Here is a 27,094-nt window from a genome sequence, read left to right as displayed (position 1 = left end):
ATTGCACATTTAATTCGATCAACACTTATGAAACTCTCAATTCATGTCATTGAATGCTGTGGACGAGGTTACGATAAGGGTATTGTAAAGGAGCTCATACACATTTCCTTCATGAAACCCTCTTGCAAAATTTTCTCTGAGTGGCTGTCATAGCCTTAGGCTATGTTGAGTACATGCAGCTGAGACCTATCATAAAGGAAATAATTTTTTTGGAATGATTCAGCTTCTTCACAACCTGTCCAGTAGCATTGCACAACAATGGGAAATTCTGAAACAGTGGTCTGGAGGTTCTTTGTATTCCATGTCCGATGCCCACTGGAATGCTTGGGTTGATGCTGCAACACCAATTTCAGTTCACTTTCATAAGATTGCCATTGCTGTTGAAACTTCTGTAAGTTAAATTTGTCCACTGCAACACGTTCTGTGGTATGGGATGTTTTGGTTGTGTGACATCATTGAAGTGTTTAATCACGGCATCAGTATAGCTTAAAGTTGTTGGTACCGTACCAATTGACTGCAGAACTAAATTACTATGAGCTCTAATTATTACAATAATGTTGATGTAAGACACTTTGAGAGCTTATTCAATGACTTAAAGTAGCTTCACGAGAATTAGAACACAATTGTCCCTGATTTAAAGATGTTGCCAGTGCAATTAATATCGATCCTGCATTTCCAGAGGTACGCACTGAGGAGAGGAAATCATTTCATGATGAAACCAGGAGTGAAGTGCCAGATGTGAATCCAGAAGACCTATTCAAGATAAATGTATTTTATGTTATTATTGACAATATAGCGTCCAACTTGAGAAACTTTGAAGATTTTACATGAAATTTCGAGTTTTATGGAAATACTCAAAGATGACTGACGATTATGTCACTGAGGCACTCAAGTTATTTATCAATTGAATACTGCTATTATGTCACAATATATTTAGAAGAAGGAATTAAATATGTGAAAACAATTCATACTTAAAACTTTGAATACATTGCTTTGGAACCATTAGATCTCTACAATAAGATGTGCAAACTTAACATTTCAAGCTTATTTTGGAATGTATGTGTAGCTTTGCGCATCTTTTGACATCTTTCCTGTGATTGTAGCTGAAGCAGAACGTGTATTCAGCACTCTGGCTCATGTTAACATCTGTCTCAGGTCAACAGCGCATCAACAATGTCTCACAGTTTTGGGGACCTGGGAAACTTAATATAATCTGGCAAGACACCTTGACTTTGATGCTGTGATTCAAACATTTGCTGAATGCATGGATGCGAAGCACCATTGACAGTGTCATAGGTAAGGTCATTGGAGGACTCACTACCGTTTTCATGCGTGCGTGTTGATGTATGCTTACTGAAATGTGTTGGTACGCCAGAGAATGAGCAGGGATGGAACACTCCATATTGCAGCGTTACTGGCACCAGGCATTTTGTCAATGTACAAATTCGTATAATACTTAGCCTTTTGCTTTAAGGCGAAGTGAAAGTAAATCAAACCAATTTAAGATATAAAATTAAATGGAATGTACTTACATTTTACAATAATTCATTATTGAGTGGTATCTGAAGATGAACTTGTAAGGTTGCCAGTTGCATCAGTTTTCTCCCTTGCCGTGAAGGTCATGGTTGAGCTACCATCCAGTTCCCTAGGTGTGGTGCTCTTGGGCTCCTGATAACTGTCTTTGTCACTAATTTTCAAACCAATTTATTACTTTTCTTTCAGTCTCCTACTCCATGAAAGCATTGTAGCACTGGTAATCTTTCTTGGTATATGTAACCTGTGCACATCATACATGATTCATTCGATTTGTGTGTTAGTTCTTTCAAATGCACAGTGGAAAACAGGAGAAATGTATTACGAATGTTTTTTTATTTTACCACATTTTAAATAATGTTGATTGTAATATAAAGTTATATAAGGTGTACCATAATAGCTATTACTAGTTTTTCGAGGTAACAGAGGAGTGATATTAATCATTTTTCTTAATGAAGCAATGCCAGGTAACGTATCATTTTGAGCTTACACTGGTATCAAGGAAGCTGTATATCATAATAAAAGTGCTGCCAGAACTGCATTGCACAACGAGTTTGAAATCTGGAGCGTGATCTTAGCAAATGCACATATGGAGTGCCACCGTTCATCGTCTGTGAAATTATAATTAAATACAATGAAAATTGCAGATGTATTTAAAAATGTTATTTAAATGCGAAGCTACTGCTGTCTATTCTAATTGAAAATGTGTGTGGAAATCAGAAATAAAAATGCAACAAGTATGCTCAGAAAAAAATTACATATCGGTACTGGAGGAACCGAATTTAAGCCTGCCTTTCCCCACTTCCATAGAAAAACAACTTTGCGTAATTTTATACACGAAACTAAGTAAATAATAGTAACAAACTATTCGGCTGGTGCATAAGTTCGTGGCGTTTTCCCTGAGTTCGATAAACACAACAGATACACATAAGAGAAACTTTAGCCGTCTATAACATTCTCCTTCGCAATTTACAACAGTCTGCCAACGCTGGGGTAACTTTTCGATTCCGCGACTACAGAATGCACGTCGTTTTGAGACGAAGAACTCGTCGAGCCATGTTCGAAGCCTATTTTCATCTGGAAAAGAAGTTCCTTGAAGGTTGTTCGCTAGAGAGCGGAAAAGGTGTAAATCTAAGGCCGCAAGATCAAGTCAATAAGGTACGTGCAGAAAGACTTCCCAACCCAATTCCTGTATAGTGTTTTGTATCAGTCTAGCTGAAAACTGGCAGGTGTTATCGTGAAGTAGCATCGCTTCACACAGTCTTCCTGGTCGTTGTTCTTGGACTGCGTCTCTAAGACGTCTCGGTTATTGACAACAAATTTCAGCAGTGATTGTTACACCTCAGGGAAACAATTCGTAATACACACACTGTCGCTGTTCCACCAGCTGCATAACATTACCTTTTGTAGATGTGTGCAGGTCTTCGTACGGGTAGTTAGAGCTTTGTTTGACTCAGCCATTCTCTTCTTTTCCCTTCGTTATCATGAAGACACCATTTCTCCCCACTAGTAATGATACGGGATAGGTATGGCATATTTATATAGGCGTGAGGTGCCAATTATACAGAGGCAGTGCGCCATAAAGTATTACTGGTGCAAAAATGTTGACTAAAAATATAGTTTGGTGACCTCAGAACCCTTGCGGTGACCCTAGAACCTTGCCATGTGTCACAACGTCAGTTAAAATTACATTTACACCTCAGACTGGATACTGAGCGTATATTTTACTATTTTTGGAAAGATCACAGCTTGTAGTAATTGATGGTAAGTCACCGAGTAAAACAGAAGTAATATCTGGTGTTCAAGAAGCAAGTGTTATAGGCCCTCTACTGTTCCTGATCTACATAAACGACTTAGGAGACAATTTGAGTAGCAGTCTTAGATTTTTTGCAGACGATGCTCTCGTTTACCGTCTTATAAAGTCATCAGTTGATCGAAACAAATTGAAAAACGTTTTAAGCAAGAAATCTATATGGTGCGAAAAGTGGCAGTTGTCCCTAAATAATGAGAAGTGTAAGGTCATTCACATGAGTACCAGAAGGAATCCGATAAATTTTGGTTACACGATAAATCACACAAATCTAAAGGCTGTAAATTCAATAAAAGACTTTGAGATTACAATTCCGAATAATATGAGTGGGAACTATCACATAGATACCGTTATGGGTAAAGTTAACCAAAGACTACGATTTATTGGCAGTATACAGAGAAAATGCAACAGACCTAATATAGACGCTGCATATATTACAGTTGTAAGTCCTCTTATGGAGTATTGCTGTGCAGTGTGGTATCTGTATCAGATAGGATCGACGGAGAACATCGAAAAAGTTCAAAGGAAGGCAGTTCTTTTTGTACGACTGCAAATAACCCTTCTAAGACTGAGGGAATGGCAATGAACAACATGTACTAAATTCTGTGGGGGTGCACAGAAAAAACAATACTAAAACAATGTGTCACTCTATTAAAAGTCTCCAATATCAGTATCTGGATGCAAACAAATGAAACATACTTGTATGGGCTACCAAGCTATTTTCCAAATAAGCTAACTACTTTCCATTCAGTATTAGCATATGAGGATACATTCCAAATAGAGATGAGCAATTTATAAATGATACAGTACACAAAAAGAAATTCAGTGATGTAATTTTTTTAAACAATACAATACAAATTGTTGCTGTTTACAAAATCCACCCTACCCCTCAGGGTAAAAAATGTTCAGAAGCTGCAAATATTATGCCAAGCAAATCACACAGTTACCTCAATATTTAGTTTGTGAATTATGTTTAATCTCCTACTACCACTCAGGTAGCCATATATTATTTTCACTTTTTATTAACACATTATTGCACACTATTGGTACAGTTCTGTATGTATGGAGCCATGATTGAGTGTGGCTGGAGACAGTACACTGCTCTTAATGAAAACAGGAGAATAATACATACATTTTCAGAAAAATAGCATTCACATGAGAGTACCGGTAATTGTTTCATAATTTATTTACATTTCTTTTTAATTAGTTCTTTTTTTAAAAATAGTCGTCTGAACATCCACGTTCAATTCTGAAATTGCGGATACGGCGTGGGAATGAATGTTCTAAATGATGTGCTGACACGAGTCATTTCATATATTCAGCAGCAAATATAGAGAAAGAACTCTTTGAGTCTGTGACAACTTTCATTTTTTAATCAGACTTTGGTGAATATGTTGCAACAAACCAATTAACGCGTTTTTCGATTCTATGTGCAATTTTCTGGAGTACTCTGTTACTATGGCACATCGTTAACCAACTAGGGAAAGCACGTAAAATTTGGCAAATATAACTGGAAGACATGTCGTACGCATATTTTGCCACGGATGAACGAACAGACGCAGTATAGTTAATTAGAATACAAGAGAAAACACTCTTATCCACATGTTAACTACATAGTTTTATTGCGTGGTTAACACACAGTCCCCCTCCTCGGACACTCAATTTGAGACTGCACCCGAACAGCCGTGGCTGGCCTAAACTTTCACGTCAACTCGATTTGTACTCGGCGATCGACGTATCGACATACTTCGCGAACGCTGGGCTACGTCATTTTGACGTCACTTCCTTAGCTCGTTCGGGTGAAACGAAGCTTTCCCTCGCGAAATAGAGGGGAGAGAGAGAGAGAGAGAGAGAGAGAGAGAGAGAGAGAGAGCGCGCGCCATGGATATGATACGTGAATTGTCGTGACAACCATTAAAGCGAACACGTTTTCCATTTTAGCGAGATCTCATGAAATTTCATTCATCAACCTTCTCCTCAGAGCGTGCAGATATTTTGTTGGCGTCCACGTACATAGGAAGGAACGATTATCATAATAAAATAAGAGAAATCAGAGATCGCAAACAGAGATTTAACTGTTCGTTTTTCCTGTGCACTGTTCCAGAGTGGAACGGCAGAGCATTAGCTTGAAGGTGTTTTGATGAACCCTCTGCCAGGCATTTAATTATGAATTGCACAGCAGTATATGTAGATTGGAACATACTGGTACTGTGCATGGACTGATTGCATTTGTGAAGATATGTTTAGTCTTTAATAAAATTATATTTTCTGTTTCATCCCAATGCATATTTTTTGTGTATGTACAACATTCCCCATGTTACCATACGTTTAAGCCATATCAAATCTTCTTTGAAATATAAATAAAACTGATTTGCTATTTTTAGAGAAGGGGCCCAGTTGCACATCTTGCCCCAGTCCCAGTTCTGGCTCTCAGTGATCCCGTCCGGATGTTGGCTTTCAGGTCTTGTGTGGTCCTGGGACAATGGATGGAAATGCAGGATTTAAGAAAAAAAAATTGCAAAGGACCAGATCAGGAGAATAGGGTGGCCACTCAAAATCCCCCTTGTTGAGATGAGGTGCTCTGGGAAGTGTTCCCTCAAAACAGCCATTGATACCCTTGAACTATGGATGATTGCACCATCATTTTGGAACCAGTATCCTCCAATATGTCCATCCAAATTCACTGTCACCGTGACCCCAATTTCTTAAAAAAAAAAAAAAAAAAAAAACAAACAAACAGACCAGCGGTCCCAGCTAAAGAAACTGCACATCACACTGTGACCGTGGATGACAGCAGAGGCCACTGGTGCAGTTCTTGAGGGTTGATATTGGGCCCGTAGCACATGTTCTGTTTCTTGATGCATGCAGTCGAGTGAGAATGGGCTTCATCATTGGGGGGGGGGAGGGGGGAACCTGCTTCCTTAGGAACATTTTCCAGAAGAGTGCCAATGCGCATTCCTCCAAGAAATGAAGTTGTGTTCGGAGTGGCCAGCATACTCCCTCAATCTGGCCCCTTGTGATTTTTTAAGGTTTTTTTAAATCCTGTGTTTATATCAACAGTCCAAGGACTCTACAAGACCTGAAGGCCAACACCCGAGCAGAAACAGTCAACATATATGCTGCTATGCTGGTAAGAGTCATGAGAAATGCAAGAAATCATCTTATTCAGTGCAGGGGTAATGCAGGGTGTCCCCCACCTCATATGATTTTCGATATTATGTTACACATAACTTCAGATGTGTATATTATTAAATAAATCTGATTGATAAAATGGGAAGTTATGTTGCTGCACCCTGTATTAGAGAAAATGTTCTGAGTGATACACCGATTCATCGTCGCAGCCCAAACCGCTAAGAACAGAAAATTGAAATATATTTGGAGACATATCACTATTAAGGCAATTTTGAAGCTGGAAGTATGAAAATTGGTACTTGCTTAGGGGATGAAAATTTTTATAAAAATATTTCATCACATTTAAATATTTTTAGAGCTAAATCTATAAAAATCAGTATTTTACATCTCAGTTAGAAATAAATATGTGTTAGTGGTTTCTACAAAAATATCACCGCAGGAAGGCAAAATTAACAAAAACCACTCATTCCAGCTACCAGAATTGCCTTTTGGTTCGAAGTACATCCAGCAAAGATCATGTTTCTACAGCTTAATTAGCGAGAGAAGTTTGGAAGGTGGTGTAATTCGTGAACTAAATTAAAGAAAGCTATGAAAGATCAGATACACATATATAATTAGGGCGAAGACAGCCAATGATCCCTTCAATGCAGATGCACACAAAGATTAAAAATTTATGGGGACTGGTGAGATGCTATGAGTAATGAGACTAATGAGCAGGGGCTCCACATCAGTAGTGTGTGGTACCAGTTGAGAATTTGGGTATGATGGGAGTGCGCTAGGGTAGTCAGTGCTGTTGTAGTTACCACTGTGTCCAGATGGTGTAGCAGTCAGTGCAACTGCCTAGTAAGCATGAGACCAGGCTTCGAATCCCAGTGTGGCACAAATTTTCAACTTGTCCCACTGATATAAATCAATGCCCACTGGCAGCTATTGTCTAATTCCCTTATATCTTGATTCATAGTGACTGCTCGATAAGCATGGTGTTTGTTCTTTCAGATGTGTCCAGAAGAACAGACACCACATGTATAATTATGGTGGTGATGACCAATGATCTCTTCCGTACAAATGCACCCCATGAAATGCACCCAATGCTTGAACTCTTACAGGAATCGGCAAGACCCCTTAAACTTACATCTAGCTCCTGGCATGAACATTTGCATGCTTGCATTCAACATTCTGGTGGTTACATTGGTTATTAATGTACCAGCATTTCACATTCAGAGTGGCTTATCTCACATTTACATTAACCTGAGAACTAGCAATGTTAGTCACTTAAATATGTTACCTAGGGAAATGTATTCCCGAAATTTCATTACTCTGCATTAATTATTTTTTGGTGCTGCAGTTTTTTCTGTCAGTGTATATGTGCTGTAAATTCAGTAAAATGTGATACAAGGGAAGTTATTGGAGAGAAATATTGTGGAATTGTGTATTTGTATTAAGTGAGTTTATTTGTTTGCAACACTGAATTGGAATTAATTTGAAAGTATTGAATAAAGGGAATTAGGTACTGATTTTAGGAACAGCACTATAATTCTTTATTATATTAATGAGTTGTTGTCATTTGTGACTTCATAACTACAAACTATCATAAAATGCCAGAAAAGTAGTTTTGGAGTAATCTTTACGTGCACTGAGAAATGAAAACGAATGCACTGAAAAAGTGAAAAGTAATTTTAAATGACATAAGAAAATTTTCTGCATCTGACATTTGTGTCGAAGCAGAAAATCAGCTCAAAACAAATTCAAAGTGGCTTTACTCATTCTAATGTCACTTCATTCCCTGATAACAACTCTTTTATTAGCTTGTTTGACACATGCAAATATTTTCTATGATGAATTTATTTTCATATATAGTGTTTGGGGGAGCCATTTTCTCTTCATTAATGTTTCGATAGCTCTTGAGCTGCCCCAAAAATGATGGACCTCACAGGATTGAGGTCGCTGCTTGCATGCCTGACATTACCATAGATGCAACCACAATGGAGGAATATATATGGAGAACCAGACTAACCCATAATTTCTGAAGAGGAAAAGCAGCATTTTCAGTAGCTGTAGGGGCAAAGGTTTGGATGATTGATAATAACAACCATTAATTTCCCCCTTGAGAGCATGCAGTTTAATGATGATGATATCTCCTTGAGTAAAATATTCTGGAGGTAAACAGGGGGATGTCATAATCAGGAAAAACAAAACTGAATTTTACAAGTAGGACTGTGGAATGTAAGATCCCTTAATTGAGTAAATACGTTAGATAATTTAAAAAGGAAAATGGATAGATTGAATGTAGATCTATTAGAAATTAGTGAAGTATGGTGGCAGGAAGAAGAGGACTTCTGGTCAGATAAGTACAGGATTATCAACATGAAATCAGATGGATGACTGCAGGAGTGTAATTTAATGCCATAATCACCAACACTCGGTTTTCATGAAAGATGCTTACATATGTGGAAGAGACCTGGGCCACTGGCAGGTTGCAAATTAATGGTATAATGGTAAGACAGAGATTTCAGAACTGGATTTTTAATTGTAACACATTTCCAGCAGTAGAATGGACTCTGAACAGAATTTATTAGTTAAAATATATAACATATGATGAATGTGTACCTTTGAGAGATGAAAAAGTGAAAACAGTATGTGTACAAAAGAAGGCAAGACCCAGTAGAAATCAGTGGATAACATAGGAGACACTGAATTTAATTGATGAAAGGAGAAAATATAAAAATGGAGCAAATGAAGCAGGCAAAAGGGAATACAGATGTAAAAATGCAATGATAGAAAAAGCAAAATGGCTTAACAGGAATGGCTAGTGGACAAATAAAAGATTGAATGGCTAGGGGAAAGATATATGCTACCAATAGGAACATTAAAAGGATCTTTGGGGAAAAGAAAAGCAGCTGTTCAAATATCAAGAGCTCAGGTGGCAAGCCAATACTAAGAAAAGAATGGAAAGTTGAAATGTGGAAGGAATATGTACAGGAGCCATAAAAGGGAAATAAACTTGAAACCATTATTATAAGAGGGGGAGAGGAACTAGATGATGAGATGAGAAATACGATATTGCAAAAAAATCTGAAAGAGCACTGAAAGAACTATTTGGAAATGAGACACATGGAGTGGACTACATTTCCTCAGAATTATTGAGATGCTTTGGACAGACAGCCATGACAAAACTATTCCACCTTGTGTTCAAGATACATGAGATAGGTGAAATACCCTCGGACTTCATGAAGTATGTAATAATTTCAATTCTAAAGAAGGCAGGTGCTGACAATTGTGTATCCTATCAAAGCATCAATTTATCAAGTCATGGCTGTAAAATATTGACCTGAATTACTTATGGAAGAATGAAAAAGTGGTAGAAACTGACATCCGGGAAGACCAGTTTGGGTTCAGGAGAAATGTAGGAACACATGAGGCAACACTGACCTTAAGATTTATCCTAGAAAATAGACTGAATAATATATGTTACATAGCTGCATCAACTTTGAGGTATCGAGCCCCCAACAAAGTTGTATTCTCCAGGGAAAGAAATATGTGGATGATGGATGAGAAACACATAGAGGCACAGAACGGTGGGTAGCGACGTGGCGATTACAAATTGCTGCTGTGTGTGTGTGTGTGTGTGTGTGTGTGGGGGGGGAGAACCACATAGAATATGACTATTACACCCATCACTCTTTGTCCTGTATTCGTTTCCGACTGATGTTTGTTTATTTTAAGCAGGCCAGGATTACTGTGAAGTTAATAATAGTTGCTTTCCATTTAAAGAACATTAGCAAGCTATTGCGACAAGACAGAGTTACTTTTCTTTTCTCTTTGAAGACTATAAGCTTCTATTCATGTCCAGTAGTTCATTGTTTGTTTTACATATTGAGAGGATGTGTGTACCTATGTGATTTTGTATATTCAATTAATTACAATGTATGAGGTTTCCTTTTTTTTTTCTTGGTATTTGCTGTATAAAGCTCGGATCAGCTTTTATTCTCAGGTTAGTCTTTGGAAATGTCTCATGCACAGAGTATGGAACCTGCTTTTTGCAGTGAGATGAACAATTCAGATGCAGTCAGATACTAAATTTAGACCCTAAAGTCCAAGTCAAAATTGTGCTGGAACTCTGTATTGGGACATTTTTAGACTAGTCCCCTAAAAGTTCTGGTTCACCTAAACAACAAGACCTTTAAATTTGTTGAAACATTCAAAAACTGATGATTGAAATTCTTTTGTTAAACTCAATTATTCAGTACAATAGTGGAATTGCCACAGCATCTATGGAAAGTGGTTAAAGCAAACTGAAACCATGAAGAGGTGACACAGTGTTGGACATCCAACGTTCATTAAAGAATGTGGAGGTTGGGGGATTGCCTCCTCTGTAAAACAGGATAGATGGTAATCTGTGACAGATCTGAAACAGAGTACAATGCTGGTGCAACTGTTTTGGAGCCCACCATTCTGCACTCGTTGTTGCATACGGGGCTCCACAGCAGATGACCCCTACATATTCCCATGTTGACCCAGTAACATTGTCAATTATAATTATAGTGGGCATGAGAGCATAGTGACTGGACCATGTATCAGTGGAATCATATTGCCTGGTCAGATAAATTGTGTTTCTTGTTACTCCAGTTAGAGGGATGCATCCAGAAATGCTGTCACACATATGAGTGGCTGCTAGAAACATGAGCCATACCTTAGGTACAGGCTGATGAGGGCAGTATTATATTACGGGAGACATTCTCCTGGTTTTCCGTGGGGTATGTGATGTAATTTGAAGGTACCGTGTTATCTCTGGATTATGGGAACATTACTGCAGATCACTTATCCCTTCATGTTTGATTTCTTCCTTGATGGTGATGGCACCTTAGTAGGATAACTGTTTGTGTCACAGTGCCAGAATCGTGCTGTGGTTGTTTGTGGAGCATGATAGTGAATTCAATTGCTACATAAATGACATCATTAACAATCTTAAGCACTTTTGTAATTATCAACCAGTTTCAGTCAAATACCATAATCCAGCACCTGTTGTACACACGCCAGGGATACAGGAAAATTTTGGGTGAAAAGCTTGTCCGAAAACTGTAGTAAAAATACAAGCAATCCTTACATTTTGGTTGATAGCAGAGTTACACAAAATTAAAAAAGCTTAGAAATGTTTGGAATGTAACCATATACACAAATTAATTTGTGATGCGAATGTAAAATGACTTGTTCCACATCATTACAATCCATCGTTCATCCATGGAATGTGAAACTAATTAACATGTTACTTCTAATCAACTGGCCTTCATGGCTAGTATTATCTTTGTAATAATATACCATGAAATTTTAAACATATTTTTCCTTTTTTAGTTTGTGTTGTTCATTCAAAATGGAATTTGGACCTTAGGCACAATGTGAAAAGATTTCTTATTATTCTTCCACAAGATTTACATGTTGACCTTCTTTTGACTTTTTAAAGATAGAAACGTGAATAAACAATTTCAGTTTATGACACTCAACATATGAACAGGAAAGCATTAATTGATTATTGTTTTACCTTACTTTATTGTAGAAAAAAATATTGTTTGGCATGTAATAGATTTATAAAATAATATGCAGATTTTTCAACTGATTGAAATAAGACACAAAGATAAATAATTTATTGCAGAAAGTTAATAAGAACTTTAAGCAATGTAGGCTTTAATGGGCAGTATTGTCTTCACTTAAAACTTCCAGGCTGATAGGCTGTGGTCGATGGATAAAACTCTCCCCTGTCGTTTCGTCTCCGACTATGGGAGACATCCTCTGAGGTAGTCATCAGCTTTGCCTCGGAGGATGTCTCCCGCAGCCGGATACGAAATGTCAGGGGAGAGTTTCATACATCGACCACGGCCTATCAGGCTGGAAATTTTAAGTGAAGAACTTTAAGATTATCTCTGACATTCTGTAACAACTGATTTAAAATGGAAAGAGATGCTGTATTACCACAGAAATTTACTGTCACAAAAAAGTATATCAGCTTTAACAAACATAAAATTTACCTCAAAGATACTTTGCAGAATAGAAAGAACCTGCAAACCATTAATTTTCTCAATTTATTAATAAAAAATTAAGAGTTACAAACAGTGAGCTAGAATTTGTTTTTTATGACTTTCATCCATCCCGAGCCTCACTGTTTGGAACAATCCTACGAGCATTAGTACATGTCCATACTTGACAAGATAATGAAATTGTTTCGATAATTTGCTATTACATAACAAAATCATTTATTTTCACCTTACACTTTAAGGAAATTCGCATGTCTTCACACAGTGGTTACCCCACTGTACCAATATCTTAGATGAACTAACTGAACAAGTAGAACCTATGAAATGCTTTGCTGCCTTCAAAAAATCCTGAGCAGCTTTGGCATTTTCGCAATTTTATCAGTACTTAATTGCAATTATTTCATTATTAATCTCTGTAATATAGAATAAATATTTAGTTAGTTGCTTACAATGGGGGTTTTGGTAATGATGTTTGCCAAAAGAGTTTGGATTCTGAGCTCTGTCACATAGTTGGTGTATTAACGTCAGAGTCCCCTAATTCCTTTAATTCCTTACCCCTTGGTTTGATTACTCACCTTTGTACATGGGAAAAACTCTTAACACAGATTCTCTCAATCCTACTGGCCTGCTTTTAATGTTAAATGTACATGAGGAATTTAATAATGTGTGTGTGTGGGGGGGGGGGGGACAAATACAAGCAGCAAGTAACTGAAAACATCACGAGGTTTATGCACAGGCAGGTCATAAGTCTACTATTAGCAATCTTGAAAACTGGAGGTGCAGGTTTATTGTTAAACCGAACCAACCAGATACTGCATGGAACATAAAATAGTAAACTGCAAATTACACTGTCCACAGTAAGTTAATCCAATAAGATATAACATAAGTGAAAACTGTCATATTACGCCATCAGATTGACAAAATTCTGTAGTTGCTCCATCATCCTAAAGATAGGTCTTGTGGTGAGGACACACTATCATGGCACTTCATATGGCAAGCCTTATCTTATGAGTAGACAATCATCAACATATAAGATGACTAGTCTCATATTTAAGAGGTTAATGAATCACTTTTGTAATCATACAACCTTGCATTGGATATTCTGTTTACTGAGGACCACTCTCATTTGGGGGTCTGAGTGACGTGCGCTTCCTTTTTAATCTTCCCCAACTACTTCTCCTTTCCTCCCGATGAAGAAATGGATAATTCCAAAAGCTAGGATAGTTTCTTGTACTTTTGTGTGTTACTAGTAATACTAAGAATTTTGCCTCCAGAAGTTATGTACTGGTCAGAAATTCAGTCTAATAATAATTTTGTTGTTTTGTATACTATTTGATGTTACATATTCAGTATGCTAATTATCACAACACATACATTGCCTTAGTATATTATTTTGTATGCTTGCTTACATTACCTGTGTATGAATACAGTGGTAGAATCAGTACATTGATTCTCAGATGTATCTGTGATGAAGCAAGCTGGGATATTTTTACTTCCCATCTTGTTTTGCCATTTGCCTTCTTAAAATTAATTTTTTCACTTTTAACTAATTACCATTAACACACATGAATACAATCTGCATTTTCATAAAAGAGAAAGGCTGGCCCTCAGTTTTAAAGAATATAACATCAGATCTAATTTTGTGCTTAGTTTTATGAATGTAATTGATTTTCTAATTTATTTCAACTATTCCTAGTTGGTATCTTTTGTTATAGGGTGAAATCAGTAACTGTTTCGAAATTTAAATTCTATTGTTGACTTATAAACAAATATAAATTCTGTACTAATTACAAACATTTGGAAGATGAAATACTAGTCATCTTAAAGGGTCTATTTGACTCTATTCGAAAACATGTTAGCAAAGCCACACTGCCCTCCAATGCTAAACTTGTGATCCCTTGATGCCTCAGAACATGTCCTACCAACCGATTCCTTCTTCTTGTCAAGTTGTGCCACAAACTCCCCTTCTCCCCAATTCTATTCAATACCTCCTCATTAGTTATGTGATCTACCCATCTAATCTTCAGCATTCTTCTGTAGCACCACATTTCGAAAGCTTCTATTCTCTTCTTGTCCAAACTATTTATCGTCCATACTTTCAGAAACTACTTCCTGACATTTAAATCTATACTCAATGTTAACAAATTTCTCTTCTTCAGAAACGCTTTCCGTGCCATTGCCAGTCTACATTTCATATCTTCACTACTTCGACCATCATCAGTTATTTTGCTCCCCAAATAGCAAAACTCCTTTACTACTTTAAGTGTCTCATTTCCTAATCTAATTCCCTCAGCATCACCCGACTTAATTCGACTACATTCCATTATCCTCGTTTTGTTTTGTTGATGTTCATCTTATACCCTCCTTTCAAGACACTGTCCATTCCGTTCAACTGCTCTTCCAAGTCCTTTGCTGTCTTTGACAGAATTACAATGTCACCGGCAAACCTCAAAGTTTTTACTTCTTCTCCAAGGATTTTAATACCTACTCCGAACTTTTGTTTCCTTTATTGCTTGCTCAATATACAGATTGAATAACATCGGGGAGAGGCTACAACCCTGTCTCACTCCCTTCCCAACCACTGCTTCCCTTTCATGCCCCTCGACTCTTACAACTGCCATCTGCTTTCTGTACAAATTGTAAATAGCCTTTCGCTCCCTGTATTTTAACCCTGCCACCTTCAGAATTTGAAAGAGAGTATTCCAGTCAACATTGTCAAAAGCTTTCTCTAAGTCTACAAATGCTAGAAACGTAGGTTTGCCTTTCCTTAATCTTTCTTCTAAGATAAGTCGTAGGGTCAGTATCGCCTCACGTGTTCCAACATTTCTACGGAATCCAAACTGATCTTCCCCGAGGTCGGCTTCTATCAGTTTTTCCATTCATCTGTAAAGAATTTGCGTTAGTATTTTGCAGCTGTGACTTATTAAACTGATAGTTCGGTAATTTTCACATCTGTCAACACGTGCTTTCTTTGGGATTGGAATTATTATATTATTCTTGAAGTCTGAATGTATTTCGCATGACTCATACATCTTGCTCACCAGATGGTAGAGTTTTGTCAGGACTGGCTCTCCCAAGGTTGTCAGTAGTTCTAATGGAATGTCATCTACTCCGGGGGCCTTGTTTCGACTCAGGTCTTTCAGTGCTCTGTCAAACTCTTCACGCAGTATCGTGTCTCCCATTTCATCTTCATCTACACCCTCTTCCATTTTCATAATATTGTCCTTAAGTACATCGCCCTTGTATAGATCCTCTATATAACTGGAAACCTTTCTGCTTTCCCTTCTTTGCTTAGAACTGAGTTTCCATCAAAGCTCTTTATATTCATGCAAGTGGTTCTCCTTTCTCCAAAGGTCTGTTTAATTTTCCTGTAGGCAGTACCTATCTTACACCTAGTGAGATAAGCCTCTACATCCTTACGTTTGTCCTCTAGCCATCCCTGCTTAGCCATTTTGCACTTCCTGTCGATATCATTTTTGGGACGTTTGTATTCCTTTTTGCCTGCTTCATTTACTGCATTTTTATATTTTCTCCTTTCATCAGTTAAATTCAATATTTCTTCTGTGACCCAAGGATTTCTACTAGCCCTCGTCTTTTTACCTACTTGATCCTCTGCTGCCTTCACTACTTCATCCCTCAAAGCTACCCATTCTTCTTCTACTGTATTTATTTCCCCCATTCCTGTCAATTGCTCCCTTATGCTCTCCCTGAAACTCTGTACAGCCTCTGGTTCTTTTAGTTTATCCAGGTCCCATCTCCTTAAATTCCCACCTTTTTGCAGTTTCTTCAGTTTTAATCTACAGGTCATAACCAATAGATTGTGGTCAGAGTCCACATCTGCCCCTGGAAATGTCTAACAATTTAAAGTCTGGTCCCTAAATCTCTGTCTTACCACTACATAATCTATCTGATACCTTTTAGTATCTCCAGGGTTCTTCCATGTATACAACCTTCTTTCATGATTCTTAAACAAAGTGTTAGCTATGATTAAGTTGTGCTCTGTGCAAAATTCTACCAGGCGGCTTCCTCTTTCATTTCTTAGCCTCAATCCATATTAACCTACTATGTTTCCTTCTCTCCCTTTTCCTACTCACATAACAGAAGCATAACTACATACATTGTGGACAAATTTGACACCGTTTGGCATAAAATAAACTCCAATCTCACTAATTAGTACAATTCAAGATATAACAGGTATTATGTACATTGAAACTATAAAAACGTAAAATAAATGCAATGATATTGAAAAATAATTTAAAGACTATTAATAACTATTTGAAATGCTATTTAACTGACATTAATAGTCTTACATCTATTTAATATAACAGAAATGATTTGTTAATTACTTTTACTACTTATGCTTCGATGACATTTCGAAATTGAGAATTTCTTTATCAAGCCTTGCTTTAAATCATGATGATAATGTAATTTATTCATTACTACTATGACCGTCCCCTTATCTGCTAGTGGTATTGTAATATCTTTGTTGTTTTGTAGATTTGCTTTAGTTCAAAATGTTGTGTGAAATCTTACGGGACTTAACTGCTAAGGCCATCAGTCCCTAAGCTTACACACTACTTAATCTAGATTATCCTAAGGACAAACACACACATCCATGCCCGAGGGAGGACTCGAACCTCCGCCAGGACCAGCCTCACAGTCCATTTGCTTTAGTGTCTTGTTTTCTCTTTTGTGTAATGTGCAATGTTTTTTATTTGTTTTTAAAGTTTTGATTCTTTGCATTTGTTAGTAAGTTTAAAATTGCAAATAAAAAAATAAATAAATTTAAGACTGTTAAGGACACTTCAGTACCATTATAAAATAAATAGATAAAATTATTTGTACTTACCAAAGTCATTCTTTTCACTGTCTTCCAGCTTATCAGAATCATTCCTAAGTTGAAGACAAACTTCATGTCACACACTCCTTGTAGTGTTCCTATCTTTAAAAATGTCCAAGGTTTTGTCCCAGAGCACAGGCCTTTGTTGTACAAAATGAGTTAATAACTCATTGTCAATTACAACCACTTTGGCCATGATTAAATCACATCACTACACCACTCTCAACGCGTACACAACAACGGTTGGTGGCAGACTGGACGATGAGTGAGTAGCCGCGCATTTAGTCACGTAGGCCACCCCTTCAGCAGAGACGGTAAAAAATTCATTGACTGTAGTGGCAGTGGGTAGCTGCATTGCTGCCGTCGGCATTAAATAATCTGATCATCCAGTTTTCCACACAATATGTACGTCGTAATACCATCCTACATGCCACTACTGGTACGGAGGTAACGGTAAAAATTCCGATTGGACAAAAACGCCAAATGTGTTCCCGGCCTTATGTTGTATGATAAAACAATGACAGTGTCTGCTCCATATGTACCTTTCTATTCTTCAAGAACTGTGAACTTTGTGGTTAGGTAGATTTAGGTAGATATGACTTTAGGTAGATATTCAGTAGTAAACTATTGTAGCAGTATGTGGATGTTCGGCTGCTAACTATTAATGAGGCTTATGGGAAGTTAGAACAATAGTGCACTGGCCATATTAAATGTGTATATGAGGGGTTCTGAAAAGTGAAAGTAAACCGCTGTGAAACACAACTGTGCCTCTGTCAAGTAGACAGTAGTTGCACTCTCACCCTGTAATTTTTCAGCCAATATGTTGACACTGAGAACAACAAACGATCAATGAAGAAATAAAGCGGGCGAGTGTTGCTACATATGGTGCCCTGATATTAGGAATATTGTATGTGAGCACAATGAACCAGAACTCACGAAATTTGACAGTGAAGTGTGAAATCGAGTGGTTTACAGTACAGTTTTAAATGGTAGAGATGATACAGCCAATCAGTGCTGGGGTTTCATAACAAAGAAGGTGCAGCAGCCAATCAAGCAAGAGGGTTCTATGGAAGCAGCTTCTGAGTACGGGAGCAGCCAGTCAGCATGGACACAGCTGACACCTCGCCGAGAGAATTACAACTTGCCGCAGCTGTGCAGACGATGGACCAGGATTACAATCACAACAGCAGCAGCAGAGGAGCAAAAGAAGAGTGAATGAGAAAAAGGTAACTTCATAAGAAAAGCTGTTTTCTATTAAGTGATACATAATGAGTGACTTTAACGAACAAGACAGTGTGACAGAGAACAAAGCTGTAGAGGTTAAGTTTTTAAGTGAACAGAAAGACCTAACTGGGAATGGTTCTGTAGACGATTGTAGTGATAAATCAGACATGGATGTAACTTTGAAGGATGGGGACGAAAGTCCTATTGTAAAGAGCGAAATGGATGAAAACGGTACTGAAGTGGATGAAATCTTTAAGGTTAAGGAGGAGGAATCTAGTAGCGAAAATCAGCAAGGGCAAAAGTTTATGGCAGATGGAAAAGTAGTAGCAATGTTAATGCAAATTATGAGTAGTTTGAATAGTATGGCAAGTAATATGAAAGATGACATGACTAGCTTAAAGAATGAACTGAAGAGAGAAATTAAAAGGGAGCCAGGTAGTTAGCGCTAGTCTTTCAGAATTAAATAAGAAGTTTGATGCGGTAGTTAAAGATTGTGATAATACTAATTAGAAATTAACATTGAGTCGTGAATGTGTGGAAAAGAGGAAGAAGCATTGTGATGACGATAGTACGAAGCTGGAGGTTTCCAAGAAACAATGTGCTGAAAATAGCGTTAAACTTGAGAACCAAACTGATCAGATAAAAATGATTTAGAAACTGAGGTAGAAACTAAGTGTGCAGTAGTGGTAGAGGAAAAACTGGAAAAATTAAATGAAAATGTAGATTCAAAAGTGACTAAAATAGAGAAAAAGGTGGGAGAAGTAAAAAATCTAAAGCATAGAGAAAGTGACAGAGTGTCTGATAATTATTTTGGTTACCAGGATGATAGTTTCTCCAGGGAAAAGATTAATGAAGATTTGTTGTATGAAGAAGATCACATGTAAGTAAAAAGGAAGTGTGGCACCCTGTAATAACATCAAGTGTTCAAGGAATACATGTTAAGTGTTTACTAGACAGTGGTAGTGACTTGTCTGGCATTTCACAGAATCTATTAATAACTCTGAGGGTATAGTAGTGATGCATGTTTCTAGAATAAAAATTATTGGTGCTACTGGTAAGCTATCAAAGAGTGTGAAACAAGAGGTAATATTAACTGTGGAATTGGCAGGACAGCTGTTGGGGTGCAATTTGTTGGTGATTCAAAATTTCAGCTTTGATGTAATATTTGGAACTAATTTCTTGTGCAATTAGCAAGTAGAGGGTTCAACATTCTGTGTTGGATTCATTATGTGGTGATAGTGCTTACCCCAGCTGTCTGTCTCATTTTTCATGTTTTAAGGCAGTCAAACTCTTCTCCTATCCTATCTGTATTTTATAAGTGAATCAGGAACAGTCTGTCTTCTACTTTCATGTGATTTTGTACAGTAGGATACTTTACAAAGAGGTAAGGTAAATAGAAAATGAAAGGTGTCAGTGTAAGTGGAGGATAATTAACATCTGAAGTAATCAGCTCATTTGTGAAATTAGTGTGATTTGGTGCAGCAAGAGAGACAATATGAAATATAAATAATCTTGAATACTAGATCTTAATATTAATTGTGGTATAATAGAAGTGCTTGTGTTCAGAGCAGTTAGTATATGGAGATAACCATCTATCTATAGAAGTGTGTTGTGGTACAGCCTTTTCTAACATTAAGGAATTCCAACTTTAAACATAGTTACCTAGAGTAATGTGTGTGGGATGCATTAGCCAGACCTGTATGTATACCCCTTCAGGCAAGAATCTCAAGCAATTTGATGGATACAGTGAAATAATAGTTTTGCGAAGAGATAATTTTGTCTGATCAGTAATGAGAGTTAAGTTTGCCTTAGCATAAGGATCAGTTACTGTGGGGTGTTTCTCAGTAGAGTCAATATTTCATTAGATAAGCAGAGTAGGTGTTTATTTATTAGATAATGAAGCAATAATAAAATAATGTATAATGTTACAGTCTTAATGGTTAGGGAGCCTATCTCTGCAGTAGGGATATTGTTTTCGAGAATGCACTCTACTGGCTGACAAGGTAAGAAATGTAAGATGACAGATATGATTAATGCAAAAGATAACTGTATACAAACAAATGAGGTGTAACTGTAACGATGATCTAATTGTGAACTAGGCACCATTGGGTACTGGGTATATTGTACAATTCATGACACTGCAGCTGGGAATAAGAGCTTAAACAGAAACACCAGTATTTTAGGATCAATAGATTATCTGAAAACTTCTATTTATGTTCTGAGAAATTAGGAGCATAAAGTGGTAATACTGAAACAAAGAACAGTAATTTTACTGATTAACTGATAACTGTGGTGCTAGACTGGTGTAAATATTTCGGACAGGTCAACCATTTGGTAACATTTTGTGAGGATTTAATTTACTGTTTCAATGAGAGTAATACTCAGAGTGGAGAAATTGGGCAATGATTTGATACAACTTCCATCCCCTTATTCTTGATTTGAATAGTAACTAAGTTATGTGATGGTGACTCTATTCTTTTTTCATAACATAATAATAAGTAAATTTATGCTATTGCACATCTTCGAGTTTTTTCTAGAGGTAATGCACATATTGAGTTTTTGCTATTTTGCAAATGGAAGAAGAGACCCAAATTTTTCAAGTTTAACCAGTTTCAGACAGTTATGACTGAGTAATATTTTGGCAGTGTAATGTGCACTTTATTTTAAACTTCAGTAGTCCACACTTTTCGTGCTACAGTCAATTTTAGTGCTAATTATTATAATGCTATGAGAAGTATGTAATGTATTTATTTATGATGAAATAACTATCATCTGCCATTCGTGTTAAGCATATTTTTCTTAGACTTAATTTAGAAGTAAAAAGTAAGTGTACTAAAGTAAGGTATTTGTCCCAGTTTTTCATGTACTGTGGCAGAGAAGAACTACCTCCAAGGGAAATGATAACAGTGCATTTCCTTACTAACTGCCACGTAGACCTGTTGAAGGCATGGGCAACTTGGTGAGAAAATGTGAAAAAGCTCATTAAAAAAGTGTGAAAGTGTTTGTGAAAAATACTGAACATTGAGCAAGTGAAATTTTCTGTCTATTGCAGCCCATGAGGATTTATTATTTGAAGCAAGACAGGGCTTGTAACAAATGATATGTATCGTTAAATGTAATCTTCACTTACCCAAAAAGGACATCACTTATGATGAAGATGCCTAATTATTTGTTAAAAGTATAAGTTGTAGATATGTTGTGATATTGAACAACAACACACTGAATGTAATTATTTTGTATGGAGATTTTCATGTGCCCAGTTCACATAAAAAGAAGAAGAAGAAGAAGAAGAAGAAGAAGAAGAAGAAAGAGAGAGAGAGAGAGAGAGAGAGAGAGAGAGAGAGAGAGAGAGAGAAAAGAAAAGAAAAAAAAAAAACATGTTTACTGTAGTTTTGATAACATTTCCTATGTAATATTTTGTGTGTGTTGATTTTTAGCCCACTGTCTGGGGTCACTTGTGGTCATTGGATTGGCCAGTGAGCTATTTGCGATATCTATCTGGTCAATCCAATGAGGGGGTGATGTGACGAAGCAAGCTGGTATATTTTTACTTCCCCTCTTATTTTGCCATCTGCCTCGTAAAATTCATTGTTTCACTTTTAACTAATTACCATTAACATACATGAATAGAATCTGCATTTTTATAAAATAGAATCTGCATTTTTATAAAACAGAAAGGTTTGCCCTCAGTTTTAACGAATATAATGCCAGATCCAATTTGTGCTTAGTTTTACGTATGTTACTGATTTTCTAATTTATTTCGACTATTCCTAGTTAGTATCTTTTGGTATTGGGTGAAATCAGTAATTACATCATAACTTAATTTTATAGTTGACTTATAAACAAATATAAATTCTGTACTAATTATAAACATTTGGAAGACGAAATAGTAGTAATCTTAAAGTATCTATTTGGCTCTGTTCGAAAACATGTTAACAAAGCTAGCCATTAATTAATTTCAAAGTAATTAACAGTTTTGTCAAAAGTATTGTTTGTGTAACTATATATGTTAATTTCACAATTTAAACACATAATTCGGCCTAATTCTTATAGTAAAAGAAACTTAAAGAGATGGAATTTTTTGATGCCAGTACGTCAACAACAATTTGCTAGTTGATTCCTGTTTATGGCTGCCATAATATTTTAAATATAAATGTGCCTATATCATACCATTTTGTATGATTAATTGCAACCTGCTGAACATAGGCTCGTTTTATGTTTCACTTTTGAGTGCAACATTAAGTAATATGTAGTTACATGCAGTAATAGGTGATTGTCACAACGTAACAGACACTTGTCCGAAAGCTATCAGGACTTAAAATAAGCCTCTGATAGTCATGATGACTATCCTCAAAGAGCTCCTCCGACTTACTGTGGCTGTGATACCCATAACAGATAAATTATTTTTACACTGCAAAGCTGTGATTAAATTATAACAGTCTTCATGAATTCATCAGTGCCATAAGAATTGCATCATCATCTCATGAAATTCTGCCAATCTACAAATATGCAAGTGAAGGTCATCTTTGCTAATAATTGAAATATTGGCAGCTGAGAAATCTATTAACATAAGTAACTTTCACAATGGGCAGACTGTTATGGCCTGGTGCTTAGGAATGAGCATGTTGGAAATAGCAAACCTGTTAGCTGTTTGCATGCTAATGTTGTGAGCATTTTAATGGTTAAGTTATATCAGTTCCTTTTATTCCCCCATCAAATATTACTTCAGAATGCTAAACTAAGGCAGTGTATTCTAAATGTTTGCTGAGTGATGAGAGAAGAGCAGCAAACGGGAAGAAATGTAGTGCCATCTATTGCCTAATCGCAAGGCCTCAGAAGTCACTAATTTGAGTCAGTAGTCATTTCACTGCGGGTGAAAACAAAACAGCAATGGCTATGAAGTTTGAAAGCACATACTGCACTTTGATTTGTGCGTACAGTGGCTGAATTCATCTAGAATAATGCCTAGTTTTGGGAGATAAAGTAATGAGTGAAGGAAATACTAGACAACAGGAGTGACAGTAATTGGATTCTTCTCATCCATTTTTCTGCTAATTTTTACCTTACTTTCAATGCTATTGGTAAGTAAAACTTACATAAAATCTCAAGTTCTTATTTAGACTTATTTCAATGGACTTTATTATTAAGATTCTTATTTTGATTGTTCCAGTTTCATTGGCATAACTACTTTTCATTAGGGAACTCCTAACTAGAAAATACAATTGACTAATCAGTATATTTGAGAAAAGCGGCCTACACCATTTGAAAGCATTCCCTTTCCTGTAATGTATTTTAAATTATCTAAAACTTATTACCCATCAAAATAATTAAAATTGAAGTTGAAAGTCACTGCAATTTTCCAGCCCAGATTTTGTCAGAACTACTGTTAGATTCTGAACTTTGACTACCTACCTTTGTTACTTTCATTTTCCTATACAAAATGAAGTACAGCATTGGTTAATTAATTCAGTAATTAATAATTTCATGTAATTTATCGTAATTTGCATTATGGTGCTCATACATGTGAACAATGGGGTTCCTATTTTGTAAGAAAATAGCGTCCATGTATTTTTTTAAATTTCTGACCAGCTACATTTTATATAAGCCAAAATCATTAGTTCTTGCAGTTCCATTAAATCAGAAAAATCCAACATAGCTGATTTTTTAAAGGGTAAGGTAGTTTTCATAATAACAGTGTTCTTACACCCATCTATAAGCAGTCTGACTTCACCCAAAATTGTGTTTGTGGTTTGTGTGTTGACTAGCAAGAGCGATGTCGGACAAACTGTTGGTGTTAACCTGAGCCATAATAATGCATGTTCTGAAAGTAAAATCACACGTGCTGACATATGCAAAAAACTTTTGCGTGGTATCTGTAATCTAAATTAATGAGTAGTTTGACTGAACCATGATGGGATCAATAAGTACTGTGGAAAGTTACTGTCATTGACATCAGTGATTGTTGAACACGGTATCATTAGGAACTGGCCTAACAGTGTATGGTTCTCTTAATAAATTACCACACGACAGTGGTTAGTACAGACTGTCAATTTTAGGTAAATATGAACTGTACAAATTAAAGTGTTAATCGGTACAATTTAAACTGCTGAAATGTTGCATTAGTGAAGGAAACTTTCTGATGGCCACCAAGATATTTGCAGCTTCATTACTTCTATGGACTGAAGATCATTAGCAAGAGGCCTATGAAACAAGCAGCAGCATTTTAGTTCCACTACACAGTGTCAAGATTTTGAAAGTAAATGCACAAGTATACACGGTGAAGAGCAACTTGGCAGGCCCAGTAGCCAGGCCACTAAAATTTTAGAGTAAGTACACCAAAATTGCACTCTAATTGGTGTGATGACTGGTGAATTTCATCAGTTTGGATGCACCATTAATTACATAATTGCCTCTCAGAAACTCTTATATTGTCTGGGTTAGGTCTCCACAGCAGTGAACATCCACATACTGTGGCCTATACCAAGAATTAGGTTAAACATTTCCATTTGTCAATAGTTTGAAGACAACAAGGAATTCATGACTGCCATTTTCAGTTTATTATGTCCCAGGTGGACAACACCTATGCTTGTGGAGCTTTAAGGTAACTGCTTTGAAGTGAATGGCAAATATCTGAACAGCCTCTTAAATTGCAAAAATCTTTTAGAACCCTTTCTATACAATTAACTTACAAAGTTATTATTTGCTACAACTGACAGTGGAGACACTTACGAAGAGGTAAGATTTGCAAAATCTATTTTAACATATTGAGACTGGTGGAAGAACTTAAAACCAAATACAATCTAGATGAAAAATTCTGCAATAACTGAACACAGCATAAATGATCAACTACTGCTTTAAAGCATATTGGTCACTTATCTTGGAAAGATTGTGCAAAGTGATACACAATAAAATGATATTATAAATTGTGTAGTAGAGATGACAATACAAAATTGTAAAAGAGGCAAGTAATAAAATTGTGAACTGAGGGCTATATGGGTATGCGTGGAACATTAGTTCTCTCTTTCCTTGCATGACCATGCACTGAACATGCTAAAATGGTTAGAACAACTTTGGGACAATGCAATGATAGCTGCTTATAAAGTGAGGTGTAACACAAATCATCCTGTAAGGAAAAAGAAACAATCATCATAATAGTCTGTAGACAGCAGTCTACAAACAAAAACCAAAACATTCCTTTTTCCAGGTTTCAAGACATGTCTGAGTTGTCTACCGACAATGAACTTTAGATCTAATGAGTGAGACTGGCGATGTAGTGCCACCATCAGACCAGGCAAACCTATTTAAGAACATTTTGAGGACTTACTGAATCATGACATTCCAACAGCAGTGACAACTCAGATGCAGGCACAATTTGATAGAGTGGAAGTCCCTGAAACATCAGAGGAAGAAATCAGTACCACAGATTAGATGCTCCACTTGTAAGGTGAAATACTGATGGATGCATTGAAGCTGTTAATATCTACCATTGGGACAGCAGAAAGTCCTGAATTATGGAAGGGAACAATTATTTGCCCCATCTTCAAGAAAGGTGGTGCTACCCAAATATCCAACTTCTTAGGCATTCCATTACTTGAAAATTGGTTATAAAGTCTTTATAATGCTGCTAGTAAGCAGAGAAACCTGTCGAATCGGAGAAGGTGGTAGCATACATTTGCTGATGATGATGATGTGACTATTGGCGACACCATGGAGCAAGTACGTGCTGATACTGCCCAATTTTTCCACAGTCTGAAGAAAAGTGAGCTGATGGTGAATAAAGCTAAAGCAAAATATCTCTTATCATGCCACACAGCTCTCCTCCATTGTTGTTGATGAGCATACTTTCGAACAAGAACAGGAATTAAAGTACCTAGGATCCATAATGACTAATAGAAATGAAATGACGAAGTAGTGTTTCAAAGAATAATTAACGCTAATAACATGTTCTTTAGTCTGAACAATTTATTCAAGTTGTGTTTCATATCAGAGATGAATAAGATTCAGCTGTACATGACACTAGTATTGGTACTTTTGCATGGTTACGTAACCTGGGTGACATCAGCAACAACTGAAGAAGCAATTTGTGGCTTCAAAGAAAGGTATTTCAAAAGATTTGTGGACCTAAAAGTTCCTGGTAGTTAAAAATGTATGCCAGACCGAGACTAGAAATTGGGACCTTTGCTTTTTGCGAACAACGTCCTACTGACTGAGCTATCAAAGTACAACACACAGCCATCCTCACAGCTTTACTTCTGCCAGTACATCTCCTACTTTCCAAACTTCACAGAAGCTATCCTGCAAAACTTGCAACACTAGCACTCCTGGAAGAAAGGGTGTTGCAGAGACATGGCTTAGCTGCAACCTGAGGGGGTGCTTCCAGAATGAAATTTTCCCTCTGCAGCAGAGTGTGCCCTGATGTGAATCTTTCTGCCCACAGAAGGCACAGGCCCCGAGTTCAAGCCTTGGTATGATACACAGTTTTAATCTGCTGGGTGGTTTCATATTAGTGCACACACTGCTGAAGTGTGA

This window comes from Schistocerca piceifrons, chromosome 3 (assembly GCF_021461385.2).
Source record: "Schistocerca piceifrons isolate TAMUIC-IGC-003096 chromosome 3, iqSchPice1.1, whole genome shotgun sequence".
NCBI classification, from domain to species: domain Eukaryota; kingdom Metazoa; phylum Arthropoda; class Insecta; order Orthoptera; family Acrididae; genus Schistocerca; species Schistocerca piceifrons.
The sequence above is the reverse complement of the archived record's forward strand: the minus strand, read 5'-3'. Positions refer to the sequence as shown.